The sequence below is a fragment of the Parasteatoda tepidariorum genome, chromosome 1 (assembly GCF_043381705.1).
Source record: "Parasteatoda tepidariorum isolate YZ-2023 chromosome 1, CAS_Ptep_4.0, whole genome shotgun sequence".
NCBI lineage: Eukaryota > Metazoa > Arthropoda > Arachnida > Araneae > Theridiidae > Parasteatoda > Parasteatoda tepidariorum.
Genome location: NC_092204.1, coordinates 99,413,641 through 99,430,472, shown reverse-complemented (window position 1 = coordinate 99,430,472; position 16,832 = coordinate 99,413,641).

The window sequence follows — 16,832 nt, the reverse complement described above, 5'->3', positions numbered from 1 at the left end:
AAAATACCCTTAAAATAAAGTAAAAAAATACCATTGCAATTCAAAATTTGATTTAGAATTTCATTAAAATTATCATTGATGTAATTTTACGGTAGGGTGGATTCATCAGGCACAATATAATTAGTGGGTCTTTCTTAATATTGACTCAATTTAGAATTAAACAGCTTTTCAGGAAGAATATTTCTAAACTGTAAAGTAATTCTTAAAATGACAATTTTTTAATTGATTATTTAATTGTATTGCGATATGTTGAACATACTTTTGTGCAAGCATTTTTATGAATGAGCTGTCTTCATAAAATATGTTAAAAATAATTCGTTTTTAATGAGAACCTTCAATAAATTAATGAAATAAATGGAGTATATCTTATCAAAAGTATTAAAATAAAAATATTTAAAAAAAATATCTTTCGGTGCTCTTCAAACGATTTTTACTCTGCAAAGAGGGCGGTTAACTGAAAATGGTTAAACTGAAATGGTAAGTTCCCCTGTCAGGTATACAATAATAGGAAATTTCTACTTTTTTTGAATAACTTTATTAAATTATAATTAGCTTATATTGAATTTCATATGAAACTATTTACAATGAAATAATACAATCATACAATAAATCCAAAATAAGTATTTATAGAAGCAAGGAAATTTGCATTTCGCCGAATTGTTTATAAAATGCCTTTAGATATTTTATATTAGGCGAGTTTTCATAGAAAGCATTAGTTATGTTCTGAAAAGAAAGTTTTTGATCAGTGCATGCAAAAAACCGACCACCCTGAATAACTTTTGATCTAATGATTGGATTTTAAGGACTCAATCTTAATGGTTTGAGGGGGTGAAATCAAGTATGTTAATTAATAAGTGCAGACAATATTTTAGGTTACGAAATTAGATACAAAAACGTAAGTTCTCTAAATAAATATACCTATTTTTGAGGTATATTATGAGGTATATTATACCTATGAGTATACCTATGATGTACCTATGAGGTATATTATAAATATACCTCAAAATATCAGGGGTAGCCTCAATCTGGAAAATATAGTACCAATAGTTTGGTCAGGAGAGCGCTCCAAAGTTAGGACCTCTTAATGCTAATTTTACTTTTCGCATATTTTGCTATATCTCCAAACAAATTTAAGCTAATTGAATAATTTTAGCAAATATTTATTATTTATTATTACTTTAATTTACAATGATTGAAAACATTTTAAAATACTATTAGGTATATAATTTTTTGCAACGTTTTAAAGAATATAATTTTACTAGGAAAATACAATATTTGAGGAAAATAGTTAATGAGAAATAAAATTTTAAATATCTGACTTTCAATAAATTTAATTTTGCAGGAGCTATTCCGCCAATTTTGTTCAAATTTTGTATTTTACCATGTAAAACTATATTCCTTGAAATGATGCAAAAAATTTAGTGCTGCAGAATAAAAAAAAATTTCGACCATCATTAAATAAAATAAAAATAATAATAAATATTTAATTGAAATAATTTTTTGGATAATTAATAAATATTTAATAATAAATAATAAATTTTAATAAATGTTTAATTTTATAATTGCGTGAAAATTTTTTCAATTCGCTTAAAAAGTTATCGAGATATGGCGAATAAGCAAAATGTTAAATTAACATTAATCTTTACTAATTTTGCATCATTTTTCTGAACAAAATATTGAGACCATATTTCCCAGATTGTGGCTGCCCCCCTTATCATGGGGTCAGAAATTGGAATAGATCGAAAAAAAGGTATGTTTATTCAGATAAATTAAGTTCTTGCGTCTGATTTCATAATTTAAAATATCTTCTGGACTTATTAAATAGCATATTTGATGTCCCCCCTTCGAACCAATAAGATTAGTCCAGAACGTGAAGATCCGATCATTCGATTAAAAGTTATTCAGAGTGCATCACAGTTCAGAGTTCAAAAGTTTACGCAGTGTACATCACAGTTCAGCATCACGCATTTTTAATGGTATGCTAATATTGTATATGAAGTTAATATACTCTCTCCGGTTGAAGTTTAAGAATTTTTCATCGCATTTGTTTTAAATTTAACTTTTTTTCACTAAATTTTTCACATAAAAAAATGAATCTAATTGGTTTTAAATCTAAACTTTTTTCATGACTAGTAATCAAGTAAATAGATTTCGATTATACTTTTATGAGAATAGAATAATTCAAAACATAAATTATATAAACAATTCTAAAATTTTTACGGCATCAGAGTTGCTTTATGATGTTTTCATAGTATTCGAAAAATATCGACGTTTGAGTTTTATAAATTATAATGGATTATATGAAGAACCAATTTTCAGAGAAAATTTTATTTTCTTTAGGATTCTTCACAATATAAAATCATTCTGCCTTCTCTGTTCCAGGTCATTGTTTCTTTTTTGCTTTCCAATATTGTTTTTTCTTTAGAACAATCAAAACGAAAACGTCTTTCTGAAATTTTGATAAAATTTTCTTACTCATAGGAACAATGTGTCTCATATTTAAGTCTTTGACATAATAGAACTAAAATAACATGTCTACAAACATTATGTTTCAGAATTCATAAAAGTTCGTTTTTATGGACTATACGTCAAAAACTATTTTCTCTTGCTGAATCCGTTGATGTTCCTGCTCTCATAACTTTATCCTTTATCACTAAAATTTCAGTTTTTCTAAGAAAACACAAAGAAAATCCGAATGTTATCAATTTATTTTAAATAGTTCACCTACATTCTTTTGAAATTAAATTTCTGCCAACAATATCCACATTGTTTTCAACTGTCACTTTATATGAGATAAAAAGATAATGATAGAAAACAGAGGCTCCCAATTTCTTTTGACAATGGGACCTTAAATAAACCCTAAATTCATTTGACACATTTCGCTCTCTATAAATTTTTTAAGATATCGAAAATTCATCAAAAAGTTATATTAAAATTACTGATCTGCTGACTAAACTATTGGCACTATATTTTTAAATTGCACCCCTTTCTTCCATTGAAATAGGAAATTAGTATGATTGCAGCTGCCATTATATCCCTAGTCTCCTTGAACAAGGTTGTAATGTGTGCAATATAAAAGGACCACTCTTAATAACTTATCTAATAATCAGATTTTCACTCTCTACGAATCGATCTTATTGGTCTTTAAATTGCATAATGATTAATGCAATTTAAATTGAATTGCTTAATGCAAATAATATTATAAGTTGCGAAATCGGACAAAAAAACTACTTTCTCTGAATAAACATACCTTTTTTAGGACGGAATCGTATTTCTGACCCCTATAATAAAGGGAGTTGGTCAATCTAGAAAATATTGCTTTAATAGTTTGTTCAAAAGAATGGTGCAAAGTTTGGAAACATTAATATTAATTTTAAATTTTGCGTATTTGCTATATCTCGAGAAATTTTTAAGCGTGTTGAAAAGTTTTTGTACGGAATTATTATACTCGTCTATCCAAAGAATATTCTTTTCAAAGAATAACTTTTAGTATATTGTCATGCTGAAATATGTACACATATTTCCAAACATTTAAAAACTAAATTATTATTTTATTTAATCCTTTTCATTGTAAATAAAGATCATTAATATAATCGGAAATTTTTTTTATTCCATAACCTTGAAATGAGTGCAGAATAAAATCCATTTTTAGAAATTTCTTATACACCTGCCCAAAATATTAGTATAGAATTTGAAAAACGTTATATATTTGCTAATGTATTGAATTCATTATATTCTTTATTTCTCACGCTTTCTTTTTCGCTAACAAATTTGATAGTGTAAGGCTAAGAAAGAAACCTTGGCAATAGATTAAATCAATTAATAGATAATAAATGGATTCCTTAAAGTTCCCTAACTTTCCAAACTATGCTAACGTACACATGACACACACATTTTTGATTTCTGCGTAGACGGAGATGTCCTGTTTTGTTTGCCCCTGTAGCCACATCCTCCGAGCCAGCTTCTTCATTTTTCTATACTTAATAATTCATATGTACAATAAAAATGATGAATATTTTTTTTTTACTTTGGAGCTCGATATAAATTTCTTAAATAAAACATTTTCTTATTATTTACAGTAATCTGATTCTTCATTAAAGCAGCTTATGACGTTTAATATATACATCCCTCCAGAATAAAATGTGGCAATTAGAAATGCACCAATAAAGATGATTTCTCAACTAGTGTTAATCATCATTTTCTATATACATATTCTACCAATATTGCCTTTATTCGAACTAGATAAAACTAATAGTGATCACCTGACTTCTTCAACGGAATATTCACACAATCACTAACTTCTTCTACAAAATATTACAATCAACATATTTCCCTAATATATACATTCATTATTTTCTTTTTATTTAATAACAGTCGAAATTATTTTAAAATCTAATGTATACAATTTCTGATATAATTTAAAGGAACGTAATTATGCAAAACAAAATGCCAAATTTCATCGAAATATGTTACACAATTCCTGAAAATTAGACTTGTTAGTTTCCAACTTTTTCAAAATTCAGTTTTTGATTAACAATCCAATCAATTTAATTCAAATTTTGTTATTGCATTCTTTAATATTATGTCTAAAATTTTTATCCAATATTGTTAGACAAAATAATAAAGATAACAAACACATACAAAAAGTTATTTTTTGAAATTATCGTTGGATAAATAAATTTTATATTTGTGTACAAAAATTTCTCGATACATGGTAAAGTGCACAAAAAGTTGAATTAAAATAAGGGATTCAAACTTAATAATATATTGGGCCTGGGGCCATATTTCCCAGATTGTTCCTGTACCCTATATTTTAGGCTAACAAAACACGAATCCATCAGGAATAAATATGTTTTTTCAGAGAAAGTATGTTTTCGTCTGATTTCGTAACCTAAAATATCTTTTACTCTAATTTATTAGCACATTAGTAGGTTAAATATGGTGATTCTGCCTCACTGGGTGAAAAATACTGCAACCTGCATGAGTGTATAACTGGAGATAATTCAACATCTCGCCACTCTTCCTTTCTTGATTTTTATCAGAAACTTGATATTCAATAGCAATTCAAAAATTCATCGCTTAAAGCAATATGAATTTTTTTTTTTTTTTTTGATCTTTGAATAATCTTTCACCACGTTTAAAAAACTTTGATAAATTAGAGTATTCAAATTAGAGTAATTTCTGTTTACGTTTCATTAATATTATTATTTTTTCTAAATACTATTCTGTCATTTTCTACTTAAATTTTTATATCTCTAATTTCTGCTTTTGCAACATGATTTAAAATTATTTTTTCATTTTATCATTTTCATAAATTTGAATGTTATTATATACTGTCGAAAATTCTTTTTCAGAAAACCCTTCACTCCATCCCACAAACCATATTTTACACTTTATGTGACTCAATTATATACAACATCATGATTTTATAATATTTATTTGGATATATCTAACTCACATTATTTCAGTTCGATATATTTAAAAATTTTCACTAAAATATTTTACAATTTATAATATTTAAATATTACGTGTTTAGAGCAAACATTATTTGGTACTTGTTGCTTAAACTCACACTATAATTTAAATTTCTTCATTATGAAAAATGGATATTTTTTTTCAGTTTTAACAGAAACTTCTTTATTTTCGCATTTTTTTTCCATAATGAATCAGAAGTTTTTGTTCATATCCAAAATGTTTTTATGTTATGCAAGTTTTAGGCTTAAGACATTTTGAAATAATTAAACATCAATAATCTTATCTTAGATTCGAAGTCTATATTAATCCTACACTTAAGAGTAGAGATACATGTTTGGAACTTTTCATTTTATAAATATTTTTAAAGCAAAGAAACGCATGTCTGATTATTTTGTTTATGAGGAAATAGTTTATGACATTTTCCGTTGAAGTTTATTCCTCAAAGCAATAAACTTTATAGTTTTTAGTCAGAGAAACTAAGAAATACACGTTTTTCAAAGTACAATTTCTTCTCTGTAGGAGTTTTTTAATTCAATTAATATTAACATTTATTTTATGTTTCTACAGTTTAATAGCTTTTTAATAAAACAGCTATTTTAACAGCAGAAAATGATTTGCATATGCAATATGATTTAAGACGATGTATACATTTTTTTTCAAAAATAAAATTCAAATTTGTTTAATGAATGTAAAAAGTTACCTCAACAGCAGAAAAATTCAGACAACAACAAAATATACCACAAAACATTATTGAAAAAAAGAATTTTAAAATAGCGATAATATACCTTATTATTGATATTATTATTATATTACTATTATCGTTTTTACAAACTATTTATATAAATTTTTACAACGTTATTAACGGTAAATAAGTTAAAATTTATCTGCTGATAAATGTAATGACAAATTAATGTTCTTAAAATTAAAAACATTAGAGCTGAACAGATAATTTTGTAGAAAAAGAAGGGAATAAACTGCAATGAAGCATCATGCAAGATGATTTAAAATTATGTATGCATTTATTTTGAAAAATAAATTTAAAATAAATTTTTTGAACGTAAAATGTTACCTTAACAGCGTCAAATTTCAAAGCAGTCGAATCGAAGAATCAGAGCACTTCTGTGCTAAAACTATAAACTTTGATGGCGATGGTTGATCTGTAACAAATATTAGCGCCATCTATATGTCATTAAAGTAAAATATCTCTTGGAAAAAAATTCTCAAATTTTTAATACGAACTATAATATCTATATATGCAAAATATCATCATCATCATTGTTTTAAAAAACATAAAAATCTTCACTCTTTGTTAAATTAAATTGTTTTTAAAAAATTAAAGCAATTTCTCCGATGAGTTGAAAAATTTCTTATTGAAAATCTCATTAATTTTAACTTAAATAAAAGAGAATTTAAAATGTTGTTTTAAATGGTTCAAAAGTATTCGATATATTTTTAGGGGATAACTTTAATGTGACGGTATTTATAAATTGCTACTTAATAGAAATATAAAATTAAGATAATAATTAATTGAATTTAACTTATGATCCTTATTTTGCATTTTATTACGATGCTTTTACTAAAGCTCCTTCCTATCTAAGAGGGTGAAATATTGAAATCAAAATTCAGGCCAATTTCTGACTCGTGTGTTACAATTTGTAAAGTTTTTTTTATTCAAGAAAAATTCTGCATGCAGAATTTTTCACCGCATTATCAACAAAAATCCTGTTGTTTTCATCGATTTTCAGACGAGTGAGTTTGCTTAAACTCTTAAATAAAACTCCATGCAGAAAAAAACTGGAAGGAACTCTACGTAGTTTTTATAATTTCTCAACAGCTGCCAGTAAAATTTAAATCACAATATTATCGTCGTGAGTAGAAATTATCGTGAAACGAAATTTCGATCACTTTCTCACATATTAAGTGCATAAATTTCAATATGTGTCTGTTGTCGAAACAAACACTTTCACTGACACACAAGGGTTGGAATTCAGTAAAAGCTGGTTACTATATAACATTAATGTTATATAGTAAACAAAATTATGAAGAATTATATAAAATAATTGTGTTTTCATTATTGTTAATTATTTTTGATTTCTTTACGTTGGTCCTGTAAATTGAAATTTGATTTCTGAACTTGAATTGTAATTTGCAAAATTGAGTATTTATATAATTTTACTAATTCATTGTGATCTTCAAAAAGAAGAAGAGACCCCGTTCTTCCTTTCGCTGATTGCAAAGAAACTAAATAACGATCAATGCAAAAACAGGGGAAACAAAAAAATAGCTATCTAAAGTTTTCTAGATTAATTTTTATAAAAAGGTAAAAAAATGTAGGTTTAGTGTTTTTTTTAAAATTTTTAATGCTATAATGATTTAAAAAAATATGCACGATTATTTTTAAATTTTTAGTGAGGATAAAAATATATAAAGTAAATATAATCAATTTCTTTTTTTTTCTTAGAGTTTCTGAATTTTAACATTTATAAGAACTTGTGATCTCTATATTAATAGCTGTTTAAATAAAAATGTATCAATTTGTCAGTCAATGGTAAAAAGCAATTCCAATGTAATGACAGCGGTATTCAGCTGTTATAAAAGAAATTTAATTATTATTTTAATAATTTTCTAAAAATTAGATCATCCTTGTTTCATATTTCGATATTTGAAGTTTAGTCTAATTTTGAAATTGCTCAAAAAATATTTTATACTACACAACATTGAATATTCGTTTAATGAAATTTCACCCTGTAGTAATCCGATTACTTCTCAACAGGAAAGAAAAAATATGTTAAAAGATTTCGAGTCCGTAGTAAAAGATCTTAGCTATTGAAAATGATTAAATTCATTGGCATATGGCTGGTATTTGTTTATATATATTTTGTGTAAATCTTTCTAATAACCAACTTTCTAATAAAGTATTCCCGTAAATATTAAAATTTATTGAAATAAAAATTTTCTTTAAAATTAGTCCATCGTCACTCTTCATAATGTCATAATACATTTCGGAGACATAATATACACAATATGAAAATATGTGTTGAAGGGATAGAGAAAGTTTTGTGGTGCCAACTTCGAGATTCGAACCCCTGTTCTGTCAGTCATAAGATTGCCAGATAAATCTTCTTGGTTATAACAGCTGTAAGGGACTAAGTGACTTCATTAGGTTCGACTGGTTGGTGCAATAAAATTCTGATTGTTTAATAGTATTAAGTGTTAATAAACAGTTTTTCTCACAGTTAACAGTTTGAATACCATCTTACTTAGGCTTATTTGACTGTTTAGCTTGAATATAGCATAACAACAATTAAATTATTATTTAAACGTCTTTTTCTAACAGAAAATTAATTTTCTAACAGAAAATTAGAAAATTTCTAACAGTGCACCATTTTGAATCTTGAGTTTCTATCACTAGACTCTCAATCAGTGATCTCTGCAACCCAGATATTGATAATTATTGGAAAATATAATTGAAGTATCAGTTTCGGACAGCTTTTTCCAGATTTGGAACCACTCTGTGTTGTTTTAAAAGTATTACTTTTATGAGCATTAAAATTATCAAAATAATGAAAGAAAAAATAGATAATTTTTAAAAAGTAGAAATTTAAAATGAATAAAGAAAAAGTAGAAAAAACATGTTTTATATTTTTATTTTTAATGAACACCAAAAAAATCATGTTTAATTCTTTAATCATCGTTACATTTAAAATTTGAAAGAAAAAACTTCTAAACCTAATTTTTTTTACATTTTCTCATTTTTATTTTATGATTTATGTTTTTTATTTCTCATTTTTTGTATAGATTATTCTTTAGTTTCTTCATAATCAGCGAAAGAAAAATCGATGATATTCTTTTCAAAAGTCATAATGAAGTTGCAAATTATATGAAATATTTAATTTTCCTTAAAGGTTTTAAACTATTGTAAGATAAAAATTATTTACACGATCAAAGTAGAAAAATGATTTTTAAACTTCTAAAAACATGAAAAATCAATAAATGATAATAGTGATTAGAATAATGTGTTAATGAATTATTTTACATAATTCTTCATTATATTTTTGACTAAAAACATTAATGATTAGTACTGTACTAGATGTGAGTGATTTAACGTCATGAGTTTTGGGTTCACCATTTTCCCGACTGATCATTTTACTAATAATTTATTTCACCGATGGGATCATTTCATGTGATTGATTTAAATTCAACGAGTCATTTTTTATGGTAAGCATAAATATTAGAGGTGCAGCGTAATAGAACGTTTCAGGTGGGAGAGAAGTTTTTTAAATACATTTCTTAGGGTTAACCGGAGAAACCAAAATTTGCATTTTGAAATATGTCTTATGTGAAAAGAAGAAAATTGATGTAAAAAAATTAAAATCGAAGAATATTTTCTAGTTGCACATCCTACTTAAAAGCTTTAAAAATTTCAATAATTAAAAAAAATTTCTTAATACCACTTAAAATTCTATAATCGACAGGCTGTAGTTTCTTATGCTAATCTTAAGGCTTGAAAAGAGAATTCAACTAAAATATCATTATTTGAAATTATACCTGTAGTATGATGTGTTTGAAAAACACAAAATAACTCAATTGTTTTCAAGTTCTTGGTTTTATACAGTCCTAAATTATCAGCATCCACATAATGAAGCAACGGAATTATTATTAAACAGGATTTTAAGAGTTAAGAAACAGGTTTAAGTGTTAAGAAATATTTCTCGTACTTTAGAAACTTTTTGATCTATAAAGTGCTGAATAGTTTAAAGATATTAACATTAACCTTAATGTCGGGTTGACCGTTGGAAGTTTTCGTAATTTTCTTCTCCGTGAAACGCAAATGCGGGTTAGTTGAATGAAAAAAATTTTCTACGAAGGCTAGTCTCTCCCAATGCCTGATCCTGAAATTCCCTTGTCTTCTGGGTTGGATTACAAAATTACAAGATGAGCATAGTTTTAAATTGGGTTGGATTTTCAACGATGGTTATAAAATAAAAATATATCAATAAGTATAATACAATAAAAAATTATGCCATAAAAATATTCCAGTTCATTAGGCAGCATCAATATTTATTTTCGATGCCAAGAAGTATCCTTACGAAAATTTTCCTTCATAAACGCCGATTGGTTTGTCTTCGAAATTCTCACACATTGATGAGCATTTCATATCATTCGCAATCATAGCTAACATTGAATTTTTTATTTGATCAAGAAAGACGGATCGTTCAATTACTTGATTCTTAATTTGAAGTAAAGCATCAATTATAGCGACATTTGCAATACTGGGAAATGATGTTTGTCACCACAATATTGAAACATGCCTGCATGAATCAGTTCAACTTGAATGTTTTTTTTCCTTTCAATTACTTAGTAGGATTTGAACTGATATTATGCATTATATTACCTTTTTAATTCTCTATTAGCTACAGTTTGACGTCCAGAAACGAAGGATAGTTCAGAGCAGTTGATTGAAAAGCAGCTGAATGAAGTGAAGTAGCTCTCATTTTAAGCAAATAGTCTTTGTCATCATCTGTCTTTTTGACGATTGCACAAAGTTTTGATTTTAGAATCGGATTTAAAGGTTGACCACTTTCCAGAAGAATTTAAAAACTGATAGAAGAAGGGAAAAAAATGTTTTAAATATTTAGACCAAGCATATTTGCAAATTAAATATTTTTGTTACAATTTACAAATTGAATTCTCAACTTGATGAGAAATTAAAGACTATAAAATTTACGATTACCTGATAAAACAGTTGTCGCAACTTCTTAAAATATTTCCAAACAGTGGCCAACCTGAGTTATGAAAATCATAAATTATTTGAATTGTTAAGCTCAATAGTCTACGGTTAGAGCCTATGTCTCACCAGCATTTTATTATTCACTCTACTTTAAAAGCTTTAAATTTAAAATTTATGCGTTTGCAACTTGTTTCAATTGACGTTTTGAATATTTCATTGAATCTGCAATGAAAAAAAACAGGGTATCGGTAATCAGCCTTAGGGAAAAATCTTTCGAAGTTCAATTGTCGGGAATTCATGAAACTGCCATGTAATTATACACTTCGGCACACTAAACTGTTATTGTTCGTTGCCATTCATTGTTAATAAACAATTATTCCAAGGAGGCAAAATATTATCAAATTTATAAATACTTTAGATATTGAATCAATAAGTGCTTACTGCAATCTGGAAAATTTTAAAACATCTTAGAAAAATTTGGCTGAATCATACTTACCGGGAAAAAAACAGTGAAATTAAATACATTAAGATGCTACAATTATTAAGATGAAATTTGGTTAAACCTCATAATTTTTTCATAAGAGTAAAAACCATTTTCAATGGAAACAAAGTTAAACTCCCAGTTTATTACCTCCCCTTCTCTAATAGGACACTGAATGCTGAATGGCAAAAAACTTGAAAGTTGACAAACTGCTTTATATTTTAGAACCTTCAGCAATCGGTCGGCATGGAATTGACGAATAATTTTAACACAATCCCTTTAAGAAGCTAAAACATGTGAATTGTTCAAATTTAAGTTGTTTGTGAAAATTTAAGAAAAATTTTCAATTTTGTCAGTTTTTATAAATTTTAAGTCATAAATGAATAAATTTATGAATATTAATAAAAAAAATAATTATATTCACGAAATTACATGAATATTATTATCAACATAAATAATTACTAAGACTGAAAGTTTTACACATAGAACTATAAATTATACATAAATAATATGTCTCTCTAAAACTTTATTTAGTACATTATAATTAATTTGTATCAAAAGAGTCAAATTCAATAAAGTTTAAAGATTTAAATTTATTATTTGAAATTATTAAATATCATTATTTAGGAAGTACGTTTTCAATACAGAAGACAGTAGAAGAGATATCGCGTCACTGTTCACAACCAAACAAGTAAAAAAATTAGAAATCCTTACAAATTGAAAAAAAAATTAAGAAGCTGGAAAATAAATAAGAAAAATATATAATATCGTCATCAGCTCACACGCCAAAAAGAATGTTTTCTAATCTTGTATTAATACAGTCGAAGCAAAATATATCAATACAATAGTATGAAGAGCGCCAATCAAAATTTAAGCGAAAGACATGAGTAAGAGTTAAGTTTAAAAAAATTACATTTCAAGCTAGTTTTGGAGTTATTAAAACATAAAATTTTGTATATTGTATAAAATTTGTTTATATGTCTTTATTTATTCAATTTTGACAGAACCAAAACCAAGCATTCCCTTTTCTTAGAATATTCCAATTAAGGGGCTCAGTGTTAATATTTATATAAGCTAATGTCGAGAATATTACTTGATATTTTGTCATTTAAGTTTTAAATTGTAAAAGATAATTCAATCATTTAATTAAAGTATAGTAAGTAGTAAAAAAATACTAGAGTTTCATTTCTTTGATTTTAAATAAAATTAATTTATTCTTTTCCGAATTTCACCATAAAAACCATTAGTTTACGTAAGCAAATTTAGAAACAAAATTTTTGCGCTCAATTTTTGTCGAGTGAATTCAATACAGAATATCTATATCGCAAATTAAAAAAGCTTCATTATTTAAAACTTTTTAAAACTCTTTTTTATATGCAAACCTTGAATTTTAATGTCTGATTTTGTATCCGGATATTTTCACCGTTCGCTATTTAAATGAAGTTTGTAACATTTTCATGCATTCAAGAGTTTTATGCATTTCAATTAAATTTGAAATTTAGAATTTTCAATTTCCTCGAAATGTACTCTTGTTTTTACTTTGTTTGTTTCATACTTTTACTCTTTATTTGTCCTTTTTATACTCATTACTATTTAAAATCAAATCTTTTTACTCGTTACTTTTGCTTAAAATTCTTGTACTTTTACTGATAACGTCTGATAACGCCTGATCATTGAATATTTGAATAATGTTGAATATTTTGATAATCGCTTGATTTGAATTTTTTTTGTTCTGTTATAAATTTAACTTGTTTAAATGAGCGTTATTTTGTCCTTTTTTTACCATATTTATAAAATAAATTGTATATATAGGTTGATAAACAATATTTTTGCCTAAGTACACCACAGCAGATATGAAAATTTTCAAGATAAATGCACTTGAAGAATATAAATTCCGAAAAAAAATGTGTTTTAAAATCCTTTAATTGTGGATCAAACTATTTTTACTCTTAGAAATAAAAGTTTGTGCTGAAGATTTTTTTAGCATGGAAGAGCATTCCAATTAAGTGTTTCTTTCAGCTCCTTTCTGTCTCTACCAGCAATCAAAAAGGCATTTCGTAGCATCGTTTTCATTCACAATCATTTTTAGTGCATTGTGTGTCCAAAAATCAATGATAAATAAAAAAAAATATTAAATATAAATAATCTATCTCTTTTTTTAATTTATAAATATGAAGGTTTTGTGGTAATATAGTAATAAGCCCTATTTTTGCATCAAACTGTCCGGGTGATGGTAAAGGCGAAATCGAAATACATTTTTTTATTCTTGTTACATTGTATTTTTTTAAGGAAAAGAATCATCAAATAAGTTGACTTTGGTCTACTCGTATGTAATTAAATGATATCTATATCATTTTCAAATAAAAATGAATAAATATGATATTCATCTTTCACACCAAATATAAAAACTTTCTTTTTATTTGCATTGAAGTGATAGAAATATTCAAGCTAACATTTGGTAAATGGTAAAACTCCCAGTATTTTCCTTCTATTGCTAAAAAAACATCTCCTTGAACTTTTCCAAAAATCAAATCTTTCTTTTTTCACATTCTAAGGAAACTTATAGTGAGCTAAAGGATAAGTTTAAACGAATTTTTCGACGACTTTCAGAAGCGTTATAATGACAAATATCGAATATCTGTAACCTTCATACTCAAATCATGTATTTTATGAAACCATATCCTTCAACCTTATAAAATCGAGTGCTCAAAAGCTACTTAGCGTGAAAAAAAAGTTAAAGTACAGAAAATTGCACAAACGTACTGTAATTTTGGTTGTGTAATGAAAAACCTCATTCAGTGTGCAGGCACACAATAAAAGGGTGAAACAGAAAAGAGCAGAGGTCTAGAAGTAAAGGCAATCAGTGTGCAATGCTGATCACATTGCTACCAAAATACTACTAGTCAAAAAATTGTGGAGTCCTTCACTATCTGGTTCCTAATGTACTGTAACGTGAATGTATTTTAAGTTATTGAGCCGAACATAGTTTAAAATATAAGCCTAAAAATTGTTAACAACGGAAAGAGAAAATGATATGGAAAAAAAAAGAAGTAAACGTAGAACTGACGCTAAAACTGCACAAGAATTGCGCGATGAAAGTAATCTAAGTTACAGTACTGTTACAAGACGTTAGCATGATATTGGATGGTCTGGTCGAAGAACGGTAAAGAAGCCATTAATTAGTAATAAAAATCACAAAACCAAATTAAAATTTGACCGACACTATTTGAATTGAAAAGACCGGAATTGGAAAATGTTTTTTATGATAAATTCCAATTAAACTTATGCGAGAATGATGGCAGGAAGTATTTTCAACATCTGAAAGGAACAAGAAAGTATCTTAGATATTAAATTGTTACTGTGGAGGAATTGTTATGTTGGAGGAAATGTTATGGTTTATGTTGTCTTTTCAGCTCAAAGATTCAAACAATCAGTGCAAAGTGATAGTAATCTGGATTGCTTCTTGCTTTGAGATATTTTGCAAGTTTCTATTTACAAAGAAATTTCAAGGAGAATGCTGATCAAATGATGTTAAAAATTAATTGGTAACTAAATATTTTTTTTTTGATCACAAAATTTTCGAAAATTTATAATAACGAAAACTTTATAGACTAGGCTTTAAAAAAAATTAAAGTAAAAATGGTTGGCAAGCAAAAATCCAGCAGAATTTCTAATTAAACGTGCCAGGAAAGTGTATACGGTTTTAATTTTTTAGCTTAAATTCTTATTTATCTGTTTACAGACCTTAGTTTCGTTTTAATTTATTTTTTCTTTAAGATTTAATAGCTTTACTTTACAGTAATTAATTTTTTTTTGAATCTGAAAAAATAAACTTTTGCAAAGAAAGCAGATGAAATGTCGGCAGTTTATTTGATGTTATTATTGCTTGTTATTTGAAAATCAACGATATTTTTTTAAATTAATTTATTAAAAGCTTCTAGAGAATTACATCAAGGCTTTTTAATATGATGTATCCTGTATAAAATGAACATACTATGTAGATAATGGATTGAAACAAAACAACCTGATTCTTTTAAGTTACACCTTTTTATTTTAATCTTTATACCTTTTCGAGCAGGAAAATAAAAAATTTTCTTTTTAATTACTATAAAATTTAGCCATAAGATTCGTTAAGTCTTTTTATGTCAAAAAATCATAAGCTTAAAAATGTATGAATTTTCAGAGATTCTGATGCAGTATGCCACTTAAGCTAAATGAATTACAAAGATTTGGTCAATGAAAAACATAAGCGCGCATAACAGGCAATATTGATATATGGATGAGTATGAATAATTTATAATTCAAATGTCTTACAGTACTAAATACAGACCCATTTACTCTATGGCCTTAAATAAATTATTAAGTATTTTTATAATTACATAAATAGATTTTCTTTTGGAATGTAATATAAATTTATATTGCATCTCCTGAATTTTACATTACGGAAATAGAATATTAATTGCATAAAATATTTTCTTAAAATTATATAAGTTAGCAAATCAGATTTTAGGTAAATTTATTTAGAATAATATGCAATTAACTCAATAATTTTATATATAATTTAATTACTTTAGTTGGGTAGCCATTGTAAAGACTTTTAAACTTTCACAAAAAAGACTAGTAGCTTGCATCTTAAATAATTTATTCACAAGTTAGAGATGCACAAATAGACATAAATAAAGACACATCACAGAAAAAATTTAACCAAAACATTTATCAAAATACCGCCATCATCATCTTAATAATCTCGACTCCACTCTCCTTGGAAACAAACAGAACCCTAAAAGAAAGTTAGTGTGCCATCTAGTGGCCAGTTTCTTACAGTCTTCCTCCCCTCATGAAAAAAAACTTTTCTCGAAGGGAAAAGTTTATATTTTTCCTAAAATAAGTTCTTTGTTGGCTTTTGATTAAAAAAAATAAACAAATATAGTATAGAAAAATAAACAAATACAGTACCAGTTCTATCTGAAAAATTAGCACCTTAAAATATTTGCAAAGCACTGTACCTATCCCTACTATTCTAGATCAGGAAAAAATTAAAACACACATAATATTGAAACAGTTATACAAATACTGGAAATTTAATAACGACAAAGAAAAAAAAAATTTTTTCATTAAATATTTATATCTGAGATATTTTATGAT